This window comes from Pteropus alecto, unplaced genomic scaffold (assembly GCF_000325575.1).
Source record: "Pteropus alecto unplaced genomic scaffold, ASM32557v1 scaffold166, whole genome shotgun sequence".
In the NCBI taxonomy this organism is placed as follows: Eukaryota; Metazoa; Chordata; class Mammalia; order Chiroptera; family Pteropodidae; genus Pteropus; species Pteropus alecto.
Genome location: NW_006439757.1, coordinates 9,245,242 through 9,270,886, shown reverse-complemented (window position 1 = coordinate 9,270,886; position 25,645 = coordinate 9,245,242). Strand labels below are relative to the sequence as shown.

At 33.9% G+C, this 25,645-nt stretch overlaps 1 protein-coding gene across 5 annotated transcripts in view; it reads right to left on the bottom strand.

Moving 5' to 3' along the window:
- The window catches only part of TLL1 (tolloid like 1), a 166,832-nt gene that overhangs the window by 93,484 nt on the left and 47,703 nt on the right, over positions 1-25,645 (bottom strand). The gene's annotated exons all lie outside the window — the stretch shown is intronic.

The following is a 25,645-nucleotide window of genomic DNA, read 5'->3' as shown; positions in this document are numbered from 1 at the left end:
ACACTTTAAATCATGTCTGTACCACTCATTCCTTGAGTCCTCAGTGATTTTTAGCCTTTCAGTTCTGAAGCTGGGGTTCAAGGACCAGCTTAAGGAGGCCTCAAGTCTATAATTTCCTAAAAGCTGTGTGCAAAAAAAATATGTATGTGTTTATAAACACAGTCACCATATGTTTTGCAGAGGAGAGGTCCACAATAGATTGTTAAAAAGCATCACACAAAGTAAAGGACCACTATTTTTGCCAAAAGCAAAGCCTTGGGAGAAAATACTTGCAAGCTAAATACCCTCAAGAAGATAAATATATTTACGTGAATTAATGCTAAGCAACATGACAGCTGGTTACTACTTGAAAGTATACTATGTAGACAAGTTGATAGAGTCTCCTCAGGCATTACCTACAGAAAGCCTTCCCAGAAACCCTGTCTCCCCAATTAACCTTTAGGTGTCTCATCCACTTGTGGTCTGTCAGTAATGGGCGAACATACAATATTTCATAATGGGTTTCAATTGTCTGAGAGCCTGACATAAACTAGGTCCTCAATATATGTTTTGAGGCACACACAAAAAAATGTGAATGATGAAATACCATGGAATAGGGTATACGTTGTCTATAACAAAAACAAGGCTAGGCATGCTACATACTTCACAAATTTTCTTTAACATCCACAATACTAGATGTTTGACCATTCCAAAGAAAATATTTCAAATCCTTTCACTCTAGAGTGGATTACTGCTATATTCTTTGTATTAAAACAATGAAAAGGCAGCTACCTTTCTTTTTCATTTCAGTAGTATGTGTTAAGTATAGTTATGGGAAATGTGTCCCCTTTTCTCTAAACCCCACACCAAGATGCTCGGGAAATAAATGACTAAACTAACAGATCAGTTATCTTGAGATTTCTGGGTTTGGAGAGATAGTGCAAAGATTTAACAATAGCCAAGAACAGTTGCTTATTACAAGTTTTCCATATACAGTTTAAACTTTCTGCTTTTATTGATATTGGATTTAGGGAAGAATAATGATGTCATGTGAAGGCCTGACAAGGCTGCTTTAGCTATTTCAGCCTCCAATAAAGGCCTAGTGAAAATTTCCTCAGACAAGGGCAACACTGAAGGCTCAAAAGTCAACTATTTTTACATGATTGACAACCTCTAAGCAAATTCCCAAGGAAAAGTAAGATTTGGCAAAAGTTATATATACATTTTGGAGACAATGTTACATTACCTAAAAGAGAAAATAATTTTCTGGTGTCATTTCATATGCACAGGAAAAATTTTCTCCCCAAATGGCATGTGTGAAAGTTAATTTAACTTCCAAGATTGGGAAACAATTATCTAAAATTTTAAATTTTAGATACAATATAAAAATAAATAAAGATATTTTTTATATAGACTCTCAGAAATACTCTTACAACAAATAAAGATAAGAATGTTTTTCACATAGTACATTTCTTTCTTAAATTTCTTTCTAGCAATAAAAAAGAACATATTTGGAATCCAATTATTTCAGTGATTTTTCAAAAGAAATCATCCCATGCAATGTTTTATTTAAATATGTTTTAGGGTTTTTTTCCCCAAGAGCTGCGTTTTCACTTCTGCCATACACTATCACACAAACTGAACAAAGTCATCTAAACTACAGTTTAAATGTGTGCATTTAGCTAAGTACAAATGATGAGTTAAATAAAACGGTTTATTCATCTTTCCCTTATAAACCGGGTTGAAGGGCACTTCTGGGTAAAATGACTCTATCTGGCCCTTTAAAACAAGATGTCTTCATCTACCAAAAGAAGATTATTTGGAGGAAGGTAGCATGGTGCAATATAAAAGGTTAGATACTGCTTGGATTAATGGTTATCAAAGAAACTAAAAAGAAACTGTCCAAATGTACTCTAAATTTAGAGGTCCCTTCAAAGAACACAGAACTGCTGCTATAGTTAAACAGTCTTCAACTATTTCCTGAATCAGGAAATAAAATGTAATCAATATAAAATCAAAAGTTCCATCTGAAATACAAAACAAATAAACATGAACATACATATACACATACACCATGCTAAAGCAAGGAATATTCCTCTAGAATATGGAGATACTGGATAATAAAATCATTTTCCATAATATTAATGAGCTTGGAGATGAGTCTAGCTTGATCAATAGATTCTGAACACAGGACACAAGCAGCAAGTTGTCTTTTTAAAGTTTTTTTTTTTTCCGTTTCAAAAGCGATTTTACATTACAAATGTGATTAAATGTTAAATTTTCAAATAAACATCTCTCTCTTTTTAAGACAGAAAACAAAACTTTTCCCATAACAAAAGATCCATTGAAATACCATATCAATCTGCATTTATAGCCCACAATGCCCATGGATAGGATTTCTCAGGACATTTTTAAAATATCACCCATACCACAAATATTCATTTTGAACTCTTTGTCTCAAAAGAGAAAACACTGACAGAAAAAAATCTTCGATCAAGAAATATAAAAATAAATATTGAAAAAGTTTTGTGTTCAGTCTATTTTCTGGAGCAAGCTTTAATAAAATGAATTGTTGTAGTTCATACGTTTTTAAAAACTGCCATTCTTACGCTGCTCAAATAATGAATATACTATAATCAAGCACTACCAAATTTGGTTCATTTATATTTCCCATCATACGTCTTGTAATGACAGAGCAAACACTTGTTTTTTTCTTCCCTTAGGCCTGTAATTGTTTACATTTGTGACCAGAGTAGGAATCAACCCTGATACTTATTTTTTAATTAAGTTTGTTTATTTTCTAAATATTGACACTAGCTCTTGGAGTAAATCTTGATGTTTTCCTGGAAGTAAGACTGTTCATGCAAATGTATTATTTTCTATTTTGTAGCTATGTTTTACCCACTGGCTAGACTCCTCCACACAAACAGAAGAATCTTTTTTCCCATTTTTTATCCATTTTCATTTGGTCTACCATTGTGATAAGAGAGAAAATGTTGCATTCCAAACTTTCTGATTATTATTTATCATTGTAAAAGACTTCCTCATGGGCACAAGTCAAAGGCTGGAGTGCTTTTACTTCAGTTAATAACTCCCACAACCCTCAAAACAACATGTACTCAGCAAAAGAAACTTTGCAAAATTTATAAATTCACTGACATCTTAAAAACATGACTCCACATACTGATTTCTGTTGCTTTTCTTCTTAGTCTTAGAGAACTTAAACTATTAAGAAGATAATTAAGTAGAACTTTATTCACACCGTAACAAAATTGAAAGGACTTTCAAAAAGTTGAAAGATCTGTGACATATCTCTAGTCAATATTGTTTTCAACATTTTAAACTTGTTCTTCAAAAGCTCCATAAAGTGTCGGTAATTTATACTAATATCAAATATATGGTACTTAATATCAATAAAGTACTCTCATCAACATTATCCCCCTTGAGCCTCAGAAAATCCTAGGATATTGATTCATACTAGTAACCTACTGATTTACTTTCTAAAAGCTTACAATTCTTTAATACCTATTGTATTATAATATCTACCTTTTACTTGATATAGCAGTTTATTATCATTTCCAGGTTGTTTGAGTTACAAGATGCTGAGTCAAAAGCATCGACTGGCTAAAAATTTCAATTGAGGTCATGCTGGTTATCCATCTTAATTATGTGGGATGTGAAGAAATAGGTAGTTCCTTTATTTTTTAGATTTGCAGAAACAAGGATATTATCTGCGCAGGCATATAAAGATAATATACTTTATTTGGAAATTGGAAATGATCTACAGAGGAAGTATTTACTAAGGGAAAATTAAGTTCATCATAACTCGCATACTGGAAGTGACAAAACTACCAAAGACCCTGCTTATTATCTAGTTGCCCTGTTAATATTATTGAGTAATTTGCTTTTAATGTTTCAAGCCCAGAGATAAGAAAGTACAGGAAACTTGATGTTGAAATACAAAATAAATACATGTATATTATCTAAATAAAATCTTTATAAATACCAGGAAATCAAGGTCCTTAATTACATCATTTAAAAAATTTAAGTATTTAGAACTGGCATAAATTTTAGGTAATAAAATAAATTGGAAAATTAATTAAATCCTCCAATTTCTCTGTAGTATTATCGATCAGTTAATTTTAAAAAGAGAATAACTTTGAAGTTAAAAATCTACCAAATTTGTATCATGAACAAAAATTATATCTTTAATATTTACCAGAATAATCCAGTTGGAATTCTAAAAATCTGTTATAAAACAAACCAATGTCTAAAATTGGAAAGAAAGGTCATAAATAAAGAACTCCCCCAAAAGAATAATACCTTTAAAAACTAATGTGTTAAATCCATTTTTTTTTCTCGAATTTCATTAGTGCCTGTCTAGTGAAGAAGCAAATAAATGACTGTTACAGTCATGGTCTCTGAGAAAAAGTAATTCAAGTGTGCAACCAATTGTAATGATGGACTGTCATTTATAGATACTCAGTATTATGTGTAGTTAGAGCTAAAGGTTCAGCACTAATAAAACTGGATGCCCTGTGAGCAGTTGCCAGGGTAATGTGACAGATCTAGCAGTGAAATCTATTTTTAATATTCCTTGCAATAATTCAAAATGGCCTTAAAATACCCAGCCTACTGTCATTTTCTGAATGATAAAATAGAAAAAAATAAAAGGCTAACTAGTCAATTAAAAATTGTTTTTGAGTGGTTGTTTAAAAAACATACCAGAAAGAAATCTAGCTATGGGAGATGAACACACAGTATAAACATATATGCCTTACTGTTAAAGTGTACAGCTGAAACTTACTGGATTTTGTTAACCAATGTCACCATAAATAAATTAATTTAAAAAATTTAAAAAATTTAAAAATTTAAAATAAATAAATAAAAAGCATACCTAGTGCACTAAATTATTTTTTCCAGCTTTATCAAGAAATAATTGACATATAACATTGTGAGAGTCTAAGGTGTACGATGAAGTGATTTTATATGAGTATGTATTGCAAAATAATAACCACAATAAGGTAAGTTATGCATCCACCTGCTCAGTTACATTTTTTTATGGTGAGGACTTTTAAAATCTATTCTTTACAACATTTTAATATACAATAGAGTATTGTAAACTATAGTCACCATGCTATGATATACTAAATTATTAATCTAGGGATTGTGCCTTAATTATTTTTGAATCTCCAGTACCTAGCACAATATCTAGCTCAAAATAGAAGTCCAGTAAATAATAATAAATAATAAAATAATCTAATAATTTTAATATAATGAAAATATATTAAAATGAATAAAAAAGGAATGGCAACACAGTGGTAATAAACACTACTAGCACCCATGAAAACTTCCCAGTAAAAACAAACAAACAACAAAAAAATGACTGATTCTAAGTTCATGGTAGGAAGTGAATAAGATGAGCCTGGACATATTACAATACCAGAAAGCAATGAAGCTACAAAAGATTAAAGCATTGTGTTAAAGGATTCAGAAACTATTGATTAAGATTCCACCGGCCAAAACTGGGACTATTTGAGCATTGATAATGATAATAAGTAACTGCATTGAAACATATAATCAAATATGTTTAAGTCCGTTAGTTCACCAATAACACTATAAAACAATTGAACACCTTTGAAGGATGCTAGGAAATCAACTCACTTATTTTACAAACATATGTATAAAAAGAAATAGATTCTACAAAATGCCTTCTGATAACTAGTGAGAGTGGGTATTTGTGCATACATTCTTGGAATTCTTCTTCTTTCGTAAATGGTCTATTTCCATTTTCCGGAATGTTTTTCTTCGGAAGGTTTGTCCTATGTTCGTTGATTGTAGATATACTCTGGACACTAAATTTTTTCTCATTACAGTAGTTTCTGGTTTATACTGACTACAGTTTATTAAATGCACTCAATTTAAGTAAATGAATTTAATTTTAACATAATAAACTGTACAATGCTTTTGCTTTGTATTTTGTGATTTTAAGTCATATTTAAGCAACAGATCTTTTGCTGAGGTCATAAAAATAGTTTCTTACATTTCCTTAAATTCAAATATTTACTTTTCATTTGTATGTCTTTAGTTCACATTCAACTATTTTTTTCTTTTGTGATAGGTAAAAAATTTATCTTCTTCTGCATGGATAACTAACTCTCCCAGCCCCATGTAAAGAATGGCCATACTTTGTCCAAATATCTTCGATGCCGCCTGTCATATATGTCATATATGTAGGCCTTTGTTCAATTTCATTGGTATATTAGTCTTTAATATCCTATTGTATTATTAATGATCTCATTATGATTAATCTTTATGTATAATAGGATTAATTCTCTAAGTTTTCAAAATTTTCTCAGTTGTTCTTAGCAATATGATTATCGATATGAATTTTAAAAGCAGATTACTAAGCTACAAGAAAAATCCTTTTGAGATCTTGATTATAATTGTATTGACTCTATAAATTAATATAGAAAACATTGTCATTTTAAAGATATTTAGTTTTCATACTCATGACTGTATTTCAAATTATTCTGGTTTTATTTACACCTTCCCACAAAGGTATAACTTTCTCTTTGTAAAGATCTGATATATACCTTGTTGAATTTATTTCTCCGTAGACTTTTAGATTTTGTTGTTATAATAAATACTAATGTTTTAAATTACTTTTTCAAAGTGTTTCTTGTATATAAGAAAATGAATTTTATATTTTGATCTTGTACTCATCATATACGTTGAATATTTCCACTAGCTCAAATAGATCTCTTATATTTCCTATAAAGACAATTCTCTATCATCTGAAAGTAATAAATTGTGTTCACCTTTCTAGTTTCTCTGTGTGTGTATAAACTTATTTTTTATTTTACACAATTCCTAAAACCTTAATATTGAAAATAAGCACTAATAGCAGGAATACCTGTCACAGCTTTTAAAGATAAGCCTTCTAATATTTTACCACTGACCATTCTTGTAGCTAAAGGGTTTTAGTAGATACCTTGTCAAGTCAAAGAAGCTTCTTATGTTCCTAATTTGGATTTTTGCATTTTGATTAATAAGAGATCAGACCATAATATTTTCATTATTTTCATTGTTTACTTTTAGAATCAAAGTTACAGTAACTTCATAAAAAGAGCTGGCAGACATTATTTCTTTTCTAGTCACTTGGACAATGTATATAAGAACAGGATTATTTATTCCTTAAATGATTGGCAGAAATTACTTGTAAATGTGTATGGGCACGCTATGATATTTAAGGGTGGATTTTTTTTTTTCTATACAGTAGCCTAGAAGTTTTCTGTCTCCACTTCTCCTAAAAATATGGAGAGAGATGGGAGAGGACCACTACTAGAGTCTTTTCTATGGTGTTTTTAGGGGATGCTCTGATGGGCTGCCCAGGTCCCACCTCTTATTCGGAGAATTTACTCCCAGATGCTCGAAAGGTTATTGATTGAAAGACCTCAGCTGTCAGCCCTCTTGGCTGAAAAGCTGCCTCATCCATAGTCAAACCCACTTCCCATAAGTAGCTAGCATCCAATGACTGAGAGAGAAAGATACATAACAGTATAGCACCCTCAACCCAACTAGGGACATCTCTGATGGGTCATTCTAACATGAGAGCTCTAAATTTGTCTGAGACCTTCACTGTGACTACATTATAGTCCAATATCCTCTATCCAATCTTGGTTCCCTCCCTTCCTTTTCACAACTGGTTATCTCAAGAATTTTTCCTGATTACCCCCCACATGCTAATCTTCAATATAGAGTCTGCTTTCTGAGTAACCCAACCTGTGACAGTTGGTTCAATATTGGTACAGATAAACATGCACTAAAATACTATTTTGGAGATGGAACTTTTGGCTGGCAATGAGAACCTCATGATTGGTTGTAGGTGGAACACAAATAGCCTCTGGTGTAAGATAACAGTTTAATAGTTAAGTCTTCCTTCTGTAGTGAAATAGATTGTAAAAAAAAAGTATGTTGGCGTGATATATCAGCTTTTGTGCAATATAAGGGAAATAGTAACTCAGGACAGCAAATAAGGTGGCAGGTGGCTAATGCTAAACTCTATTGATGCTAACAAAAGACAGAGAGCAATTTATCAGTAAATACCAATTATGAGTGAAAGCCAGAAAGCCTTCTCGGCAGCATATAAAATGCTCTCGTCTCTTACAGCTTGATGACAGAGAAAATCAAAGATGAGGTCCAGGACCCAATAATTCTAAGAGTTATAAAGTTCAAGGAAGGGCCATCCTCCCAGTCTCAGCAGGCCAGCTATACCAAAGTCAGATCCTACTTGGAAAATAACAGTGCCCTGACACATGGGATGGAGAAATATGGGTTGATGCTCCCGAAAATCTTGAACTTCCAGATTTCTTTGAAACCTCTGAGCCTGAAGAAATGGCTCTCCCCTTGTTTAAAGATGATGCCAGTGACACTTCCCTAAAAGATACCATGTAAACCTCAAGATCTGACATCACCTCTCTTCCTGGACAATAAACCAAAAACTAGTGTTAAATCACAGTATAGCCTGACCAGGATGAGTCAGGCCTATAACAAGAGGCAAAGGACTATATCCAAAAGATCTTTAGAACCTAGACAAGTTGTATCTGGCAGAGCCCCGAGAGGATTCAAAGACTCAGTTGTAAGGACATAAAGTTATACAAAAGAGTTTATTCATTTGGAAGCACTATCCTGGGATACAGTATTCAATACCCTAGAAAGGACACTGGAAGATAATGCAAACATGCTATTAAAATAAAGTACTGATGTACCTTAAGTAAGAGAGAAATGCCAGAACTTCCAATTCAGAGGGATTAAAAGGCTCAGAGAAGCAAGTATCCTCAAATGGACATTCTTTGCTCAGATAGAAAACCCACCAGATGACTATATGACAGAGGAGGCCCCTAAAGATATACCATTTACCTAGGCTGTAAGGAACATGCTGGTGAAAGGAGAACCAACATCACTAAGAAGTAATGTACAGTAACTAACAATGGTATATGTCAAGTATACTTCAATAAAATAAACAATTTTAAAAAGTGAAGATCTACTGAAAGCCAAGACTGATGGCACAGGATGATGTTACAGAATGGCTCACTGATAACAATGGGTATGATAGAATCTCGAAAAACTAAGAGGTCATAGGATAAGGCTCAACTGCCATCAGCCATGTGGAGGCAATTACCATAAAACAAGACAAGACTATGGTCATTTGTGGGAAGCTTGACCCTCAGAGACTTTTGAGATAGTTAATAGAGCATGACATCCAAGGGGTGAAATATATGGGCAGCCAGCCAAGGGTATTATTCAATATATACAATAAAAAATATGAAAGCTGTATAATCAGAAGATTAAGAGTGGTTACCTCCCACCCCACCCCCCAAAAAAATACCTTACTGAGCTTCAGTATATGAGCCAGTTTTAAGACCCGAGTTGGGCCTAAGACAAGAGGCAAAAGACTATATCCAAAAAGATCTTTAGAACCTAGACAAGTTGTATCTGGCAGAGCCCAGATATTGAAGGAGTTATTAGGTCTCCAGGAGGAAGAATCTTGTAATACTCTGAAATGAATACGTGATAATGAGTCCTCAGTCCTTCCACAGCAGCCTACAGCTATTTCCATGGATAACTATACAGAGATGGACTGTTGAGGACTGTTGGAAACAGGATCTAAGTTGACACTGACACTTACAAACCCAAAGAGCTAACATGGGCCAACTGTTAGAGTGGGACCATCTAGGAAGTAATAAATTGAGTCTTGGCCCAGGATTGACTCACAGTCTTCCCAGTGGGTCTGTGACCCATCTAATGGTCATTTTCCAGGTCACTAAATGTATAAGTGGGATTGAGATAGGGAGCTGGCACAACTTCTAGATTGGTTCCTTAGCTTTCAAGATTCATCGTAGAGGGGAAGCCTCTTAAACAGCAATCCACACACCCCTCAGGCAAGATATTGAATCAAAACGATTTTTTTTTGATACTTCTACTTAGGAATGGGATTTGCAAAGCTGGAAGAGAATATTGCTCCCATCATAACTGTGTAAAAAAAGAAAACAAAATAATTGACAAACTGTCATTTGTCTTCAATCCAGAGAGCTAACATTGCAAAGTGAACTGAATTCCATTTAGTAACAAGCCCTTCCAAAAAGACATGAGACACATGAACTATTTCACCTCTAGCAGAACATGAGAGGAAGAGACAGCCCCTTAAAATGGAATAAGAAGAAAACATTTCAAATTTCAACAAATTCTTAAAATCTGAGTATGGACTAGCATCGCAATAAAAAGCCAAGATGGAGAGCAAGATATTGAATCAAAACGATCACTCCTGGTGGCCCTATTACCATCACTCCTGGTGACCCATTAGGAAATTTGTGTCTTTCATTACCCATAGCTCTGGACTCAGAATTTAAAGAGAAATGCTTATTAAGAAAGAAAGAGCTTTTTGCCAGAAGACAAGGCAACAATCTCATTGAAGTTTTAGCTATGACTGCTGTCTGAAATCTTTGGGCTTTTTGAGCAAAGGACCAGCAGGCAAAATAAGGTGTCACCATCCTGACAGGGTAACTGATCCTGATCATCGGAGAAGTTGGGGCCGCTGTTACACATCTGAGAATGGAGGAATATGTTTGGCAGCAGGAACCCCCCTGGGTACCTCATAATATTTTCTTGACCAAGTTTAATTCTAATGCAGCAGCCATGGGCTGAGAAGGGCATGGTAAGCAGTGGCTTAGGTCCCTCAGGGGCGTGAGTGTGGGTGTAACCACTTGATAAGCCACCTAGACTAGCCAAGGAGAATGGTATGACCTTGGGGAGGGGAAAAAAAACAACTCGAATTCCAGCTTCTGTTGGACATAGCAGATATTGGATTACCACTGAACCAATTCAATTTCATATATGATTTATTCTTTAAAACAGAATAGTTATAATCATTTAAATAAAGTGTTAATTATATTTTTAAGAAGCATACTCTAGAATAGAAATGTGAATAGGTAAAAAAGTAAAGGTAACTACTCTCGGAGTCCAGTCATACATGGTCAAAACAATAATGTCTATTTTAAAGGCTAGCATTCTTATGTATCCAATGAAAACAGGTTTAAACCCAACCTCTTCTTATAGCTTTCACTTACCAGGAGAGAATAAAGATCAAGCATGGAAAGTAATAACTCTCTAATATACTCTAAATGTCTCAAAGAATTCACCTGTTTAAAAATATATTTAGTCATATTTCTGTTCCTGTACAGTCCACTGTAGTTGATTCTCACTGGATTATTTCCAAAGTCATTGTGAATGTTTATGTTTCTGTTCCTGCTTTTGAACATTTAGAAATTAAAGAAAGAAAGGTTTCTTACAGAAACACCAATGTTTAAAGTATTTTTAAAATATGTCACTACTAAAATAGAGCATCTCTAAACACAGAAGTAGTGAATAAAAATAGAAATTATCTGATTAATTATAAATATTCATAAGCAAAAGCAGAGAGTAAAATCTTTTTAATTTAATTTTTATTCAAAAAAGCGGTCTTCTATGGCTTTAGAATACTCGTTAAATATAAGTTCAATGTTTACATCTTATAAAGTAATAGGACATTCAGAATCTTTCTTAGCTTGTGTATTTCATGTTAATGAATATCCTTACAGTCACACAGAATGAAAATCTGTGTGGGAACTGCAGATTCCTATAAAATTATACATATGACATTACACAGAGTTACACTAACTAGGAATAACTTCTCATAAACTCTATATGTTAAGAATGTGCCCTTGTGATAATAAAATATATGAAATGAGATTCTTCAAAGGATTAGTTAACATTTTCAACATTTTAATATAAAAAAGTCCTTCTGAGTGCAGAGATTAATAATTTTGAACTTGTGTTCTATTGTTTATTTTCATGACATCAAGAATGCCACACATTCATGAAAAGAAGAGAAAAGCAGACCCCAAGTCATTTCTGTTAGGTCATTTCTAAAATAATAACAAAAAACCCTAACCAATTTATGATACTCTCTGCTATCATAACTTGTAACCATTCAAGGATATTTTCATATATTTTTCTCAGAACTTGGCTTATAGCTAAAATTGTTGAATTTGGAGCCTGTTTGAATGGATTCAACATATATGCAGAATTTTTTTAAAGAATGTGTGTATATATAAATACTTGTAATGTTAGGCACTCCAACTCTACAAAATAAAAGTTATAGACAATGTTTGATACTTAATGGCTTGGGGTCCTGATTTCTTTCCAAATGAATGTTCACTGAAACACGATAATAAAAGTAAAGCTACATATGCAATAAAAAATAGACCAATTATGCATTTCAGTATCAATGTAAACATACTGGGAGTGACTAAAGATATCTGGCCAACTATCAAGGCACAAATTAAAATTTTAAGCTGAACTCAGACTTTCTAGACTAGAATACAATTTAATATTGGCAAACAAAATTTCCAAGTTCAAAGAAGAAGGTCCTGTGGTTATCAGAAATCTCTCATAAAATATTGGAAATGAACCAGAAATAAAAATATTGCTTAAAATACCCAGAGGTATAAACTTAAGGGAGAGAAAGCAATTCTCAAAATATGTTTTGAATTTTGCTAAACAAAAACATTTCAATGTGAAATTTAATTTTGCCAAGCTCAAAACACTTCCAAGTTCTCCAAGGCTTAACGCATACACATTTATATTCTTTCTTTTCACCACCCAAGCAACAATGAGAGTAGCTTTCCAAAACCACGATTGATATTTCTCTGACTGAAGGTATCACACACAGTTCCCTATGTAGCTCACCATAACCATTAATACAGTCACATAGAGAGAACAGCTCTGACATTTAAGAGATGAACTATAACATTTCCTATCTTGTGGTTAGAAAAAAATGACATTTTGGTTGAAAACGTTATAATTTGAATTTTTCTTAAAAAATACTGTCAAGACAAAACTCATTATCTTCAGCTCTTTTAAGCCAGCAATGTGGCTAAAATGGCTTAGATTTTCTCTGGGAGAGAGCCGACACTTCCATGTTCTTTTTAATAATTGTGTATTTAATACAACTGTTTTGGCAAATAAAGATACTCTAATGCATAGCCCAAAAGAGTATGGTCTGAGCCTGAAATTGAGAACCTCTTCCCTAAAAGAGCAGTGAAAAAGCAGTGATTTTCACCATTCTCATGCTTGGTCTATGTTCCGAAGCTGAGAACAGATGAACTTAGCAACTGGAGCTAAGAATTCAGAATTGGAACTGGGCACAGAAAAAGTGTACTTTGAAATCCTCTGGCCTAAAAGCAGTTTGTTAACTCTTAGAAGCACATGAGTCCTTGTGTATATTATATAATGGTTACTAATGTAATATTTCTTCAAAAACATTCAGAATGATCTCAGACATGTAGATACATGCTTCTTGTTTAGGAGTTCCACGTTACGAAAGAAAAGTCAACGTGTACAAATAAATTAAAATTCTTTTTCTACAAACAGAATTCTGAGCCCAAAGACAAGTAAAGCACTCACTGGTAGCTTGTCTCTGAGAAGGGATGCAAAGAGTGCTATATTTCTTGCTTCTACACTTATTTCTCATAATGACTTTAGGAGGTGGGTGCACCTCTTTAATAGATAGGAAACCAGAGGTCAATGTTAGTTTTAGTAAGGGGTAAAATTCAAACTCAAGCATTTTATCATTGTTATATTAACTCATAAATAAACCTCTACTAGAAACCAGGCTAATTGTAATCAGATAAAGGATAAACCCAACATAAAGTCTATTCATTGCCTTTAAAATTGTCTTTTTCTCCAGTGGTATCTTAGTATGTAGCTTTGTCATTGCCCTCTTCCTCTTGTCCCATATTTTGTGTGAATCATCATATTCTTTTGACTCTGCCTATACACACTCCTAGTAACTTTTCTGTCTTGTCTAATGTTTCCATCAGCATGCCAGGCCAGGCTCTCACCACCTTTACTTGAACTAATCAGCAGCTTTCATACTGGCCTCTGGCATGCCACTCAACAAGTTAATTTTTCTGGAACACTTTTAACATTACTCTTCCACACAAAACCTTCAATGAATGGCCCCATCTTCCCTGGTACTATTTCTCAAAGTGTGAGCTATGGATTTTCACATTAGAACTAGTGAGGAGTTAGAAAAAAATGTTGATTTCTGGCTTTGAACTCCAATCCATTGGAACATATTCTCTGAAGATAGGGTCCATAAATCAGCATTTTAACTAACCTCCTGGGTGATGTTTATAAGCTTTAAAGTTAAGAGCTCCCCGCCCCTCAAAGTGTGGTTTCATCCTTTGCTCCAGTCTTGTCAGCCTTTTCATTATTGTCCCATGGCCACGGGCTTAGTTCTCTTTTTGTCCTCATTCAAGCTCTTTGCTGTTACTCCCTTTCCTCTATTCTTTTATTAAGACCCAAATCGACGTCCTTCATGCTTCCACTCTAAATACTGTAATGCTTCTTTGTATTCTGGGCAAGTGAACATTACACATCAAATTTTTAGATGGCAGTATAATAAAATATAATACAAATCCATCTACCTTCATGAAAAGTGGATAGTTGACATTCTGTCTCAGTGACTCATGGTAGGTACTATGAACACAGATTATTGAAATCTGCAAAAATACACATCTATGTTGTCATTAAGGTCACTGTGTTCTCCCGTGGTTGTATATGGGGTTACTTCTCCAGCTGGCAGTATACTTATTTCCAAAAGCTTTGCTCGGTCCTCTTCTAGTTCTCAGATTCAATATGATATGGATCAGTAAAGCTCATAAGTAAGTTTATGAAGAATCCTATGCTAAAAATCAAGACAGCTCTGGTTGAAATTCCGAGAAATATAGTGCCAATTAATGTAAGGTTTTGTGACTTAGGTGTGTGTTGCATGCTGAAGTCCTTCATTTACTTTAAGATTCAAAGCTCACTCCCTAGGATTGAAAAGCTCTAAATCTGACTTCAGCGCAAATGGGTGTTGATAAATAAATGTTTAAAGGATTTTAATATGCAGAGTTTCTTAAAAGTAAATATAATCTCATAAAAATAATCCAAATATTGCTATGAAGAAACTTATTAAGACTTTTCTGAGTCTATATACTATCCCAACATGATACATCTATATTTACATTTTATTATTTTAATTTAACATAGAAACATGGACGGAGTAAAAATGCAATTTTTAGAAATCTCAATGATTTGAACATAAACAATCAGGTAACATCGATAACCATAATTTTCACATATTCAGAATGAAAACATATAAATGTCCCAAATTATGCAAGGGTAATTGAGATGAATGTATTTATTTATATTTGGTGGAACTTTTAGAGTGTCTTCTAATACCTATACCACAACCCTTTGAGGTAGAAATTACAACATTTCTAGGAGACTAAAGATAAGAGAGATTTAATGAATCATCAGAGTCACAATTAATCAGCATCAAGGTCAGAACTGGGGCTTAAATCTGTGTGACAACTTTAATGTCAGAGCTCTTGGCTGCATTATGCCCAAACAATAGAAACAGACAGACACACTCAAACACCCTCAGAGGTATTCGATGCCCTATAGCTTGCATATCACAATGTTGCTATTTTAACATTTTATTCATAATTATTCTCATACCTAGCTGTGTGTAACAAGCACTAAGGTATGAGTATTGATACTCATCAATACTCATAACTTACTAGGGAGTCCAGTTATCATCCTCAAATTTAAAAAAAACTAATGTAGAAATTGAGCCTTAAAAAAATCCAGCCAGCTTATCACTCAACAGATTCAAACCCAGACAGTCTGATTAGATTGTAATATTTGTAATAATGACTTTTTCTAATATCTTTCTTTTGTAGCAATTGATTTTAATGTATATGGTAAAATATGTCTTTTCACTAGGTTATAAAATCTTAATGGGATGCTTCTATATTTAGCTAAAAATCTTGAGATTCTGGAACACTGTCGGGTGCATAGATGTCTCTTATTATGTGTTAACGACAACACAATTCGAGCAAAGATATCACTTACCACGCATTATTTCAGTAATCAGTGACATTTTTAATAATGTTCTGCTGGACAGGTATCTCCTTCTTCCATTTCTCCCAACCACGCTTTTTCACTTCATCTGTTTTCATGCTGAATGCACAGCTGCAGTGAATCTGTAAACCTCAGAGTAATCACCATGGAGATTTATCCTCTCCTACCAGGTATAGAGACTCATGTATAGAATGTCACCCTTACTCCTCACAGTATATGATAAATTATAGACAGTTGCTCTCCTTCCCAATAATTATATTTTATTTCCCTTTCCTGGATTATCTTTTCTTGTTTATTATTCTTTAATCCTCACTATAGAAATCTTAAAATTACAGAATCAAAATGCAACCTACCCTGAGCTGTAAGGAGAATATAATTTCCCCACTTACCCTGACAAAAAAAAAGAAAATACAATGTGTGACAAACATAAAATAGTGTTGACAATCATGAGAAGAAACTAATCCAAATATGTACTCATTAACATTCTTTGTAATATTTCATCTTAAAAACCTGGGGTCTCAGAATTCTTTCTTTCCTTTATTATACAAGAATATTGTGCTTGGTTGTGTCCCCTATCCTCAGTACTATTATTAATCCCATATTCATAATTTGTTCCATTTATCTTTTATGAGTCTATCAATATTTTCCAGATCCTTAAAAATCTTCCTTTTGGGGAACCCACTTGCACCTTCTAAGTGTATTTACCTCTTTCACTCCTCTCAAATGTATAGGTATTCTGAATTTTTCACACATATAATTATAGTCAATCTCACACATATAATTATAGTCAATCTCACTCAAGAACATTTTTAGTATCCTCCTCTCCCCATATTCTTTGGCATCTTCCATTGTCGTTGGGTAATGTTTTGTGGGCCTTTGCAAAATAAGTGCATTTTGTATAAGCGAATATTAGAAAGAAGCCAATATTACTTGAGAATTTAAAATAATAAAGATCCAAATAAGATAGAAGATAGAGTTTAAAAGTAAAAACTAAGATAGTGTCTAAATTAAAAATTCTAGTCACCAAAGTCTGAAATAGATAAATTAGGTGACCACTTATGTTTGATAACAAAGACCACCACAATAAAAATAAAAATACAAGGAAATAGTATAACTATTATAAGACATGGTACCACAGGATTCCTTCTTAGGCCTAGAACTTCACAAGGATCCTCCAATGGAATTTATTTCAATTACAGGGGCTAACATTTCCATTCCAATTCAGAAACATTTCTCCCTAATAAAATTACAAACAGAGATTTAAGGGAAATTATGGTCTACTGCTTAATAAAGAGAAGTGTACAAAAGACACTGTGTCCTTGACTTAACTGAGTGAAATTCACTCTTTTCATTTGTACAAAAAAAAAAAAAGACAAAGAGCAAATGTATGACCTATCTCAAAGGTGTTTTTCATGACGAATAAATACCACTGCAGGTAACATCTCTACAAATGGAGAGCAACAACAACAAAACCAGCTGGGTGCTGCAGCACGAGGTGATATATAAATAGATGCTCTATGGAGAGAACACAACCATGGAGAGGCAGGTAGAAGCTAGCTCCTGGTGCTGCAGCATTGGCACAGTTAACCAGACTCCAGATGGAGGAGGGAAGCCTGGGGGAGCCAAAGCATGTGAGTATCACAGGCTGCCCATCTGGCAGTACCTCGCGGTTCCTGAAAACTGCAGGTTGGGCGAGAACCTGAGCAATGACAATAAATAACAAAGAACGAATAGCACACACATTCACTTGAACCTGCCTCTGACACTTGGTCTTATAGTACCCAAAGCCATGGTTAAGTGTCAAAATGTAGAAGTCACTCATCCTTCCAGCATGACACTCAGATAATCATGATGTCAAATTTTGTACTAACAGCACTATGCCTTGACATGACAACAACTGCTTTTAATATCTTATTTTGACCTTCGTTTTGACTTTATGTCTTTAGACATGTGAAGTTTGTTTGAAAGAGATTCCAACCTCACTTCTCGGTTTATAATAAATTGTAGACAACCGTGATCCTTCCAGTCGTCCAATGACATTATTTATTTTGCTTGGAAATCTCAAGTAAATACCAAGTCATTACTTACAAGTTCTGCTTGCAACATAACCACCGGACACAATTTTGCTAAGTGCTCTGTCACTACACAGCAATGATCCCCATTCCTCTAGTTTCCAATAAAGTTCCTTGTTCCCTTCTAAGTCCTCACCAGAAGCATCCCAAATGTCCATATTCTACTAGTATCATGCTCAAGGCTTTTCTACCATGTTCCTCAAAATCCGTCCAGCCTCTGCTCACAGACTGATTTCAAAGCTATTTTTACATTTTCAAGTATTTGTTGCAGACGCACCCTACTTCTAGATACCAAAATCTGTGTTAATTTTCATAGCTGCCACAACAAATTATAGCCAATTTTATGGCTTAACATAATATCATTTATGTCATAGTTGTGAGGGTCAGAAGTGCAGGCACAGTGCAGCTCAGCTAGCTGCTCTGCTTAGTGTCTCAGGGCTGAAACTCGGGGCTGCATTCCTTCTGGAGGCTCAGGAGAAGAATCAGCTTCCAAAGCTTATTCAGGTTGTTGGCAAAATTCGCTTCTTTGGAGCCACAGGACAGAGGGCCCTGAGGTCCCGTTTTCCTTAGGAGCCTCTTTCAGCTCCTTCAGGCCACATGCGTTCCTCTTCGCCTGGAACCTCTGACAGCAGCAGGTTGAGTTGTTCTCACACATTCTTCTCACACTTCCAATCTCTCTGACTTCTGCTCTAGCTCTCTGACTAGTGCCCTCTGCTTTCAAGAGTTGATGTGATCACAGCGGGCACACCTGAACCATCTAGGATAATCTCCTTATTTTAAGATCAACTGTCTAGTAATCCGAATTCCACCTGCAAAGTGCTCTCATAGCAAGTCTGATTGAATAACCTGTAGGCAGGAATCTTGTAGAGACATCTTTAGAATCTGCCCACCACATTTGTGTTCCTCTGACTTTCCTTCCCTGCCCTCCTTTGAGAATTTTTAGAATTCCATTTTAATCTTCTCTTGGCTTTTGAATATAATCTTTTATAAAGTCATTAGTGTAGACTTGATATAAATGTTTCAGTTGTTGTTCTAACACAATATACAGTTCACACATTAAACCATTAATTTAGGATTAATAATTTTACCTTCAAGCAAAAATAAATAAGTAAACTTTACAGCTATAAAGGTCTTTTACCATACCCCTTTATGATAGCATCACAAGTATCACATCAAAAGCACTATCAGACAATTTTCCCTGCTCTACTAAACCACCAACCTTTCCCTCTCTACTAGATGACTCCTATCAACATACGACTTTGCTCCAATACCTATCATTCTTTTTAAAGTCCTCTCTTGACCCCAAGTGTCCCTCATGCCATTATACCATTCTCTGCTTACCGTTCAGAGCAATTTTTAAAAGTTGTCTATACATGCTGCCTAAAAGTTGTCTATACATGCTGCCTAAAAGTTGTCTATACATGCTGCCTTTATCTCTTTCTTGCCCCTTTAACCAGCTCCTGCCCAACTTTTGCCCCATACAACACTAAAACTTTCCTCGCCAACACTGGTAATATTTCAGGTCATTTATTCCAGTGTGACGGTAGCATCAGGCAAGGAAGACCACTCCTCACAATCCTAGTTTTACTCCCATGGTATTGGCTATTCCTCCTGTCTATTTGCTGACTCTGAAAAATTCTGCTTCCTAAATGTTAGGATTTCTCAAGCCTTTCCCCTGAATTTGCTTCCTTCTCAATAGTGCCTCCCAGTTAATTATACCTAGTTCTGTGTATTTGAATACAAGTCACATATCAAAGACAGCCAATTTTATTTTTCTGGTTAAAACTTCTTTTCTGAGTTTGAAACTTGCTTACCCACTGAGTAGCTGACATTTTCACTTGAATCTCTAATATCTTCAACACAGCACATCCCAACTCTTCCAACCCTCCGCTGCAGACCCATAACTCCAATAACAGAATTACGCATCTGCATCATTATCTTCTCTCAAGTCCTTTCTTTTTTTTCCTACTTTACCACCACCACTGGAGTCCAAATCACCATCTTCTTCCTTAAATGCTGCACAAGCCTCTCTACAGGTTTTCCCAAATTTTACTTTTTATCCAATCCAGTCTCCAAGAACAGTGAATTTGAACTCCTTTAAATTCAGACCGTTTCATCCCCTGCTTAAAACCTTATGAGGATTTCTCTTTATACTACAAAATCAGTCCAGTTTTGTGTCAGTCCCTGCTAAACTCTGTCACCTCATCTCATGTCATCCTCTTGTCAGCCATCATGCTCCAGCCATACTTTCTTCAGTCTCAGGAACACATTGAGCTCCTTCCTGCCTCAGGAACTTTGCACAAGCTGTTCAGTTTGTGTGAAAAAAAAGAAAAATACATTCGTAATAATCACTCAATCTTAATCTTTCTTATATTGCTGAGTGTCGATTATATGCTAATCATGGGGTTAAATGTAGGGACACCTGTTAAACGATACAGATAAATCCCAGGTCTTCAAGGTCTACTATGTATGGTACAGAAGACAAACAATACAAAATATAACATATGTATATTCAAGTAAATAAATAATACTACGACAGATAATATGGGGGGAGGACTAATTTGATGTTAATGGAGAAGGCTTCTCTGAGAAGGTAATATTTAAATTGAGGCCTAAATGATGAGAAAGATTCAACTAAATAAATGAGCCATTTCCTAGAGCATTCAAAGCAAAGAGAAGAGCATGTGCAAAGGCCCCGAGTCCAGAAAGACTGTCTTATGATAGAAGAACTGAAATGTGGCCATGAAGACTTAAGAATTTTGAGTCAGAAGAGATGGGTATGCAGTAAAGTTGGAGAAGAGAAAAAGGCCCATTCAGGCAGGATCTTGAAAGACCAGATGAGGAATTTGGATTTTATAAGCACTTTGGACAGCATTTAGAGTTGTTTGAGCAATAAGTGACACAATTTGATGTATAAAAATAACTTCGATGTAGTGCATTTTAAAACATATCTCCATAAAATATAGCCTAAAATCAACTGTTGAGATCACCAATAATAAGGACATCTCCAGATACTGAAAGTCCTCCAAAGAGGCATTTTATTCATTTATTATGAGGTTACATCAGAAGACAGCTTATTCTCAAATAGCCGAGTCCATAAAACTTGAAACAAGAATTCATTTGAAACTACTAAAAATATATACACACAAGCATAAAAAAGTCAATCCCCAAAAGGAAGGTGGAACAGCTAAACCCAATAACATTATGATGGGCAGAAGCCAATATATATTGTGCATATGCAGCAACAATAAAAGAAATAACTATAAATGTCCAATTCCAATAAAACACACAGCAAAAAGTCAGAAATAAAAAATAACTCCAATCTACTTTAGGAGCTCTATTTATATAGTGCATGCATTTTTCTTTTTTATGACTTTGCCTTACTATGGCTTTAAATGACGAGGTCAGTAATAAGTATTTTGCTTCACATTTTCCAAAGAGTACATGTGACTCAGGAAGATTGTAGGAAACAATCTCCAAATAACCACAGCTAAAACTCAGATTCATGGTTTACTTAATACTCCCTGACATGACTATTTTAAGGGTTCAGTTTTAAGGAGATATGCAGTTTTCTTATAAAGGAACTTTCTCTATTACATACATTTAATCTATTCTTTAAAAAAAATCATATTAGGAATATCCAAAAGAAACAAAAAATGTAAAATACAACCAAGAGAGAAGAGCTTATGATCTTTTAAAGTCTGAAACTTCCAAAGTCCTCTAAGAAGATTTCTAAAAACATAAATTAACTGATATTACAGTGTAAAACCTAACAAAATAAGTTTGTTTTTAATCAAGGAGATTTTGAAAAAAATTAACATTTTTATTCTTTGTATAAAAGCTTAAAATTTATTTGAAAATAAGCTTTAAATCATTAAATAATTAGAGTGGAAAGAAGAAAACCCCATTTAAATGATTATCCTATTTGTATGAGCAAGTGAGCCTTTCTTATATGCTGAGTATAGCAAATGAATAATGAAGTTAATCTTGCAAGGCAATTAATTTTGGTTTAAAGTACCCAGATAAATATTGCAAATTTAAAAAAGAATAAAGAAACCTGAACATTCTATTCATCTTTGATGAGTAAAGAGATTTTCTCTGCTTTTTCCAACCATTAAATGAAATACTCCATTAGAGAAAATACCTTTCTGACATGAAAATAAATGGTACTCACGAAGACCCAGGACCAGTAATATATTACATAGTACAATGTTCTGCGAAAGCTTATGTATGTGAATAATCAAAGACAAATTATAATCACAAAAACAGTTTTCACTTTTTGAGTAACCTTCCTGTGACATGTATGCACTTAACGTATATTATCTCAATTCTCACAATTATCCTGAGGATGGAAATAGTATTGAACCCTTTGTACAACTGAAGAAGCAAAAGCTAAAAGAAGTAACTTGTTCAAATTATACAATTTAGCATTTAAAAATCACATATGTTCTCATAATTTCTTCTATACTGAAAGGTATTCAGCTAGCTTCTGGTATTAGAAAGACAGGACGTAATTTCTGCTACAGTCTGATGATAGAGATAGACAAATAAAGCAATAACTCTAATGTAAAGTGAAAAGATAAAACGTAAAGAATGCAAAACAAACAAACAAACAAACAAACAAAAGCATAAAGAATGCCATGGGAACCCAGCATCATTATTTTAACTAGATTTATGAGGCGGGAAACAGGGGCCAATGTGTTTAATGAATGATGAGGCTAAAACATATTTTAATAATTCATTGTTGCTGAAATTTAGCAATTGATCTAACTTTGCATTACACCTTAACAAATTATTGGGATTTTTAGAAGTGATGCTAGGGTTCGAACTGAGTCTCTGAGGAGGATGAAGAGTTAACCAGAAAAAGAAAAAGGGAAGGTGGTGGGAAGAACCTTAGAAGAAAGTGCATCGCAAAGTCACACAGATAAGAAATGACCAAATATTTTTCAGCAACTGTAAATAACAACGTTGTTGGGAGCATAAGTCTTATGAAGAGAAAGGGCCAAAAATGAAATTGGAAAATATTATCAGCAGATGTCTATGATGAAAAAACGATGACTTATGTTATCTTGGGAAAGTTACTTAGTCTTTCTCTGTGCTCCCATTTCCTCACCTGTAAAATGGGTCAACAATATCTACAGTTTTTGTGAGGAATAAATGAGTTAATGACCAAAACTTAAAAGAATGATCGGAACACAATATATTCAAATATATTCGTTCATATTATCTAACAGAAGAAAAATAGCTGTGTCCAGATCATACAGCTAGTAAGGGTCCTAGCCAAGATCTAAATTCAGATTGGAAGAACTCTATAGCCATTGATTCTAACACTACCTGATGTCTAGTGACTTAAAAAATGTATACACAATGCAATTCAGATAACAAACGCTGTTTTTCCTCATTGTTTACTTAAGAGCTCCCCAATTTTTTTTTAACGGAAATAAAGGAAGAAAGAAAAAGAGAAAAAGAGAGAAAGGAAAGGAAAGGAAAAAAACATCAGCTATGGGTTGTAGCATTTACTCCCTATATATGGGAGAACTTTGGATAATTATTTTCTATTTTTAACTTAATTTTAAGAGTTTTTTTTGTTTGTTTCTAATGGATGTACTTCAAACTTAAATACATTTGCACAATGGCATTGGGCTATAAAAATCTAATAATTTGTTAAGGTATACTGCAAAGTTAGATCAATTGCTAAATTTCAGCAACAATAAATTATTAAAATATGTTTTAGCCTCGTCATTCATTAAACACATTGGCCCCTATTTCCCTCCTCATAAATCTAAGCTATGCTATAATAGTTTGCACTTTTGTTTCATTCATTCATTGTATATCTTCTCTTTATGCTTTCAAACAATTTCTTGTCTTCAATTTACCTCTACTTTTGTCCTAAAATTTAATTCTTGCCTCATTATTAGAACAAGCTCAATTTATTCTGTAGTACTTCACAGGAATTACTGCTTCTCAAGGACTTTCTTTTATAAACTGGCACATAAGGAGTAAAATCCTTCTCTGAATTATCATAATAGCCAGTTCCTGTTTAGTAAATGCTTTCTGTTCAGAGACAAAGACAGTACAACAAAGTCACAAATAAACAAATTGTGTATTTCAGATTTAACCACCAAGACAGTCATTTTAAGTTTTTAAGTTTTTATATAACCTTGACCCAATTACAAAACTCTAAAAATACAAACCTACATGATTTAAAGTGATCATGAAATCTCTGATATAACAAAATCGTTTTAAATTCTGAGTTATTCTGTATATAGAATAAATAAAATAAGCAAGTCTAAGAGATAGATTGAGCAAATATATAACATTTCCAGTTAAGTGGCAGGATAAAAAATACCAAGAAGAAATAGATGATAAATGCTTACAAATTCAAGCAAGTCTGGCCCCATCCAATACTGTACTTGGTCGGGAAACTAGATAACAAAGGTTGGCCATGTGCATTCTGCTCTTTAATAAAACAGATGATGTAAGATAAATAAAAGGTCATATATCTACATCATGTCTTTCCTAATATTAACACAGACAGGGATATCTGGGAGGGCAAAAGTCTCATGGTATTTTGCTTGGAACAATTTCTACTTTGCACATGTGCATATTAATGAGAAATCTTATTTTCTTGAACAAATTAAAAAATACATTTCTTCTCTCCATACAACAAGTTTATCCATCATAGAATTACCAATCTCTGGTTATTTTTATGCCTAGGATGTGTATATATGTGTGTGTGTATATACATATATAGATATACATACATATATATAGTGTGTACATATATAGATATACATATATAGATACATATGCTGTGTGTGTGTGTGTACAGAGAGACAGCTATTCTGTACAGTTTCATGGAATTTACACTCAGCAGATTTCTTTAGTTATACAAATGTGTGATGTACATCTCTCACTAGAATAAAAGAAAAGTAGCTCAAACTGGATTTAAACAGCAGCAATGAACACTGAATGCAATCACATACAATTTTAAAGTAAGAACCAAATAGACTGATTTAATTTTCAATTAAATATGTAGGCTTAGTTAAACATAATTCTAAAATGTCAAGCCTAATTGCATAGGAAAATTATAGTATTCTTGCATAAGAAAGTGAAGAAGAGAAACTGATTTGGTAAGGAAGATATTTTTTATTTTATTATTTATGTATGTGAAGTCCATAGGGATATTTAAGGATATAGCTGTAGACTTCTCATTTCAAGATGGATGTGCAAAACTATTTCTACGTTCCTCTCAAAAACCTCCCCTAAACAATAAATAGAACAAGAAAGCAAAGTCTAGACACCATCTTGAAGGAAACTAGGAAATATCTGTAACCCAAATCGTAAGTAGATAAGGGAGTAAATGGCTTAGTAGAATGGAAGAAAGATAAATCAAGAAATTAATAATCATTAGGTGCATTAAGTATTGACAGCTGCTAATGTATAAAAAAAAAAAAAGTTAAAACCAGACTATAATGTCTATCCCGACATGAGAATACGCCACCACCCTAGAGGGAACTAACTCGAGTCTGATGACACATCTGGATCCAATGGCCAAGTGCAGGAACTATAGAAGGCAG